Below are 6,000 nucleotides of genomic sequence, written 5' to 3'. Positions count from 1 at the left end.
ATATTTATCAAATTGAGAACTCTGTGAAGCTTTGAATAACTCACAGCTGCTTACAAGTTTGAAGAACTAAACTACACAGAAATGCTTATAGAATATAGCTTGATATGTTTCTCTGAAAATAGGCTTGCTTAGTTAATTGTTCTACTTGCTACACTTGGTTTATATATCACCAAGTTTACATGACAATAAGAAAAGATAATAAAACAAAACATATCTAGTCTAATTCCCTGCCGCTTCACTACTCTATTCCAGCATCTTTGAATATCTTCACAATTGCATGGAAATGGTAATGCTTCTTTGTTCTCGAAATCCTGCTTAACAGGCTGCCACATTCCTTTTGCAAACACCCAACGCATATGACTGTGTTGTCACTGTCAACAACTATTTGAATTTGATCATTTTTTCCAGGACCATGCTTGTCATCCGTCGGGAGCTTTGTTGATCATCCGTAGGGAGTCTTGTTGAAAGGCATATGTCATAGCGTATTTATTTATTCGAGGATTTAACTCAACTCAAATAAGAATGTAACAAGTAAATAACGGTTATATCGTCAAAGAGATCTCTCAAAGTAACATCTGTCAAGGGATTAAGAAACATTGTTCATCTACAGACTTGAGGAATTAATTCACTGGAAGAAGTTTAAGAAATTGATCAAGCCTCAGTGATATAAATCAAGATTGTGGATTTAATCAAGTGTCAGAGATCTTGTCAGGGTATCAGATAATTACAGGGTTTTAATATGAAGAAAATCAAGTTATCAAAGTCAAGACATGAAGAAACGTCACGGAAGTTAGTCACTCATGAACCAGACAGTACATCGAGTCTCAACATTGAAGTGGTGGAATTGATTCATAATTTTCAGAAGATTTTCAGAAGAATGGTTGTTGTTCAAGAGTAATATTAATTCTCTATTAATTAATTAAGTCATATAATTTAAATAAGAAAATAAATTATATCTGCAAAGATTAATTTATTGATTAATTGAATTAATTGATTAATTAATTCTGAATTAATATTATGAATTTTCAGAATTGATTTTGAATTTATATTCAATATTAATTCAGCAAGACAAACATTTGAACTGGCTTGACAATCAGTTGTCATACCGAAAGTCATGTCAGTTCAATCAACAGTCATGCTGATTGTCTTGCCAGTTCATTCAATAGTCATGCCGATTGTCTTACCAGTATAATCAATTGTCATGCCGATTATCTTGCCAGATCAACGGATTGTCTCACTGATTGTCTTGCCAATTCACAGATTGTCTTGCCAGCTCAATTCAGTCCTATTGAGTGAATTATAAATGTCAACAGCAGAAGATCATAAAGATTATCATTCAATACATTTCAACCAACTCAAGAACAAAAGAAGCAGCAGCCGCAAAATATTTAATCTCTCAACTGCATTTCAAGTTCATTAATTTCTAGTCATTTAAGTTAAATCCAGACCACTAGAAATCATTCTCTTGTTCTTGTGTAACTATCTAACGGATCAAAATTCCTAGAACTTAATCTCAAATTACTTCTAGCATTTGATCTTTTTATTGCAAAAATAGAAAAAGTTCATGTCGAATTTATTCTAGATTTGTGATAATTTATTTGAGATTAATCCCTTGTAAACGATACCGTTGTTGTAACACCTTTCAAGTTTAATAATAGTTTTATTTAACTTGAATTTTGTTTCACTTTTTTATTCCGCATTTAATTCGATTAAACGGTAAAGTTTGTATTCAACCCCCCCTTCTACAAACATATTGGGACCTAACAATTGGTATTAGAGCCTTCTGATTAACGAACAAATCAAGATCCTAGACTTTTATGATTTTTCAACTCCTTGAATTTTTATTTCTTCAAAAATTCATAATGACTTCACAAAAAGTTGGAACCGTTAAAATTCTACTGTTCGATAAAGAAAATTATATTATGTGAAAGAAGAAGATGCTCTTGTTTTTACAAGTTGCAAATCCCAAATATCTGGACGTGTTAAAGAAGGGTCCAAAAATTCCGATGGTTATTGAATCAGAGGTTATAGAAGATAATGTTGTAATTACCAAAGCTAGAACCTATGCAAAAGAGCCTGAGGATTTTACTCCTGCTGAAAAGGAAGAAGCCTCCTTGGATGCCAGCCTTCAATTAATTTTAGTTGATTCCCATGATTCCTTGATGAACATACATGTGATGAACTGTAAAAATTTCAAACACATCTGGGAAACTGTTGAGGTGATTAATGAAGGCACAGAGGAAGTTAGGGAGAACAAGTTAGAGATCCTAACCTCTGAGTATGAACATTTTAAATCCAATCCAGGAGAAGGAATTACTGAAGTGTTTCAGAGGTACAATGCATTGATCAACAACCTGAACATAAATGGAAAATATTATTCAATCAGGGAGGTCAACAAAAAGTTCCTTTTACCACTGCCAACTCATCTTGAACATAGAATCATTGCCATAAGAGAAGTGAGAGATCTGAGTGAGATTTCTTTGGAAAGGCTCTATGGTGTGTTAAAAACCTATGAGCTGGAGCAGATTCAACAGAAGGAAGTCTACGAGAAAGGTAGAGTGGTCAGCACATCTACTGCTCTAGTAGCTGAACAACAACAACAACAACAACAACAATCTCAACAGTCAGAGAGAATGGTACAGTCTTCCAAGGCTGAAGAAAATGTGATAGTAGCAGAATTTGATCCTCCTACTACAAATCAATCCGGTGATGATTTTTACTCCTTGGAAGAGCTGGAGCAATTGGAAGATGAGTCAGTGGCCCTGATTGTCAAGAGATTCTCCAATGTCAGATTCAAGAGGAATCCCAAGTTCAAGTACAAGTCTAACTACAATAGATTCTAGAAAGGTGGATCTTCATCCTCTAACACCAGCAGTGGTGGATACAAAACATGGATGATTGATCGGAGCACCATTCGATGCTTTAACTACAATGAGTTGGGACACTTTGCCACAGAATGCAGGAAGACAAAGCAAGTAAGGAAGAACTCTTATGATTCAAATCAGAAGAGTAAATCCGAAAGGGCTTACCTGGCAAAGGGAGGATGAAACTGATAGTGAAGATGAAGAAGTTGGGAATCTTGCTCTTATGGCTATTGATGGAAATACTTCATCGTCAAGAAAAGAGGTAAAATTTACTGATGCTAAATTAGTTTATCATCTAGGAGGTTTCTTAGATTGTGCTCATCGTGATAATGAAATGTTAATTCAACAAATCAAAGACCTTGAGAAAGAGGTCAATGAATTAAAATTTGTGCACATTAATCAAGACAATTTAAAAGAACAAGTATCTTTTCTAGAGAATAGAGTTAACTGTTATAGACAACTCGAAACCATTCTCAAAGACAAGATCACCGGTCTTGAGACTAAGGTTAAAGCTTACTTTAATTCTAGTTCGAAGGCTAAAGAGTTCTACAATAAGCAAGCTATTAATCAAACATCTAGAATAAGCTTTGATTACAATGTTGCTATTGGAGAATTATGCATAAACTCCATTCCTCATGTATGTGCTAAAGGTAGGGAAGTACCACATGTGCTTAAGGGTGTTGATAAACCCCTCTATAAAGAATCAATTGTTGAACCATTTGATGAGACCTCCTTTATTATTCAAGAAGAAATACGTGTTGAAGATCTTGCTAATGAGAAGGTTGTTTCCAAACCAAGTGTGTCGAAAGTTCTAGTCAAAGTTGTGAAAGCAACTGAGACTAACTCAGATACACATGAGTTGGATAATAAAAATGCCATATCTACCATGCATAATTTGCCTGTTGTTAATCCCTTTCAAAAAGTATGTGGTGTTCCTAATTGCATGTCTTGTACTTTTAATTTGATGTATGCTTATTTTAATGGTAAGCATATTTCTAGTAATGAGACTACTCCTCGTCAGCATGTGAATAATATGAAGCATAATAGGTCTAAGACTGCTAGTCCTCCTAAAGCTAGAAAGGAGATATTTGTGCCTAAGCCTAAACAGAAATTTGTTAAGGCTGTTTACAAGGTCAAATGTCCAGTCGTTGAGAAAGTTGAGAACATAAAAGTTAAGAATGTTATTTTGCCTAATAAATGCCAATTCTAAAAGTATGCCGGACCCAACCAAGTTTGGGTTCCGAAGAAGGTCTAATCCATTTGTATTGCAGGGCATTAAACAGGTGGAACCGGTAGTGTGGATTCTTGACAGCGGATCGTCAAGATATATGACCGGAGATAGAGCCCTGCTATCAAATGTGGTTGAGAAAGCTGACCCAGTGGTTACCTTTGGAGATAACAACAAAGGTTTAACTGAGGGATATGGTTGTTTGCAAGCTGGAAATGTTATCATTGATAATATGTATATTGTGCAAGGACTTGAACACGATCTGCTTAGTATCAGTCAGTTCTGTGATAAGGGCTACTATTTTTTATTCGACAAGCTGAAGTGTCAAATCCTGCATAAGAAAAGTGAACAACCCTCCTTGATGGGAATCTAGAAAGGAAATCTGTTCGTAGTTGACATGAACTTCGAAAGCAATCCTGAAGTCAATTGTTTCTATGCAAAGGCATCATCAAACGAGAGTTGGCTATGGCACAAGAGACTTTCCCATCTCAATTTCAAAACAATGAATTCTCTTGTCAAGAGAGAATTGGTCAAAGTTCTGCCTCAACTGGAATTCTCCCCAGAAGGACTGTGTGAGGCATGCCAGAAAGGAAAGTCAAAGAAAGCAAGTCACAAAGGCACTGACACATCCTCCATAACTGGTGTTCTTCAGTTATTGCACATGGATTTATTTGGACCAGTTAATGTTCTTTCGATGTCAAAGAAGTGTTAATGTCTTGTGATAGTCGATGACTATTCCAAGTATACGTGGGTTTTATTCCTTCACTCTAAGGATGAAACACCACAAGTTGTGATTGATCATATCAAGTTGATCGAGTTAGATTCTAATATCCCTGTTAGAGCAATAAGGTCAGATAATGGAACAGAATTCAAGAATTCACTTCTCAATGGATTTTGTACAGACAAAGGGATTACCAGACAATATTCAGCTCCTAGAACCCCTCAGTAGAATGAAGTGGTAAAAAGGAAGAATCGTATATTGATTGAAGCTGCAAGAACTATGTTAAGTGAATCAGGTCTTCCAATTTACTTTTGGGCTGAAGCTATCAATACTGCATGTTATACTCAGAATCAGACTCTAATCAACAAGGACCTTATGAAGACTCCTTATGAGATTATGAATGAACAGAAACCTTCTATCAAATACTTTCATGTATTTGGTGCCAGATGCTTCGTGCTCAAGGATGAAGATGATCGTCGTGGCAAATTCGAGGCAAAGGCATATGAGAGTATTTTTATTGGTTATGGAAGAAGATCATACAGGGTGTATATCATTGATCAACACAAAGTAACTGAAAGTGTCAATGTTACATTTGATGACACTAAACTCCCAAGTATCCAAACTGAAGATCATTCTGAGAAACTGAAGTTTGATGATATGTCAGATTCAGAATCAGAAAATGATTAAGAACCTGAGGTTGTTGCTGGTGAAGAACCTGCTAATCATGATGATACTCCAGGTAATGGTGATGGAAATATTGGCAACCATGGAGATACCACTGCTACTGACGGAGAATCATCAAGTCAACCTGGCAACAACTCGAGGGAGATGCTGAAGGATCAACTAGTAGGACACAACATCCCAATGTATTTCAAGGCGAGTCATCAAGATCAAATCTTCCAAGACAGACTGTATGGAATAAAGCTCATCCTTTTGAGTTAATTATTGGTGATCCAGATGTTGGAGTCAGAACTAGACATGCTACTCAAAATGAATGTCTGTTCTCAGGATTTCTTTCTGATATGGAACCTAAGAAGATTGAGGAAGTACTGACTGTTCCAGATTGGGTGATTGCTATGCAAGATGAACTCAATCAGTTTTAACATCAACAAGTCTGGAAACTAGTATATAGACCTACACACAAGAAAACTGTTGGTACTCGGTGGGTATTCAGGAATAAACTAGAT

The sequence above is a fragment of the Apium graveolens genome, chromosome 2, assembly GCF_009905375.1.
Source record: "Apium graveolens cultivar Ventura chromosome 2, ASM990537v1, whole genome shotgun sequence".
Lineage (NCBI taxonomy): Eukaryota > Viridiplantae > Streptophyta > Magnoliopsida > Apiales > Apiaceae > Apium > Apium graveolens.
The sequence above is the reverse complement of the archived record's forward strand: the minus strand, read 5'-3'. Positions refer to the sequence as shown.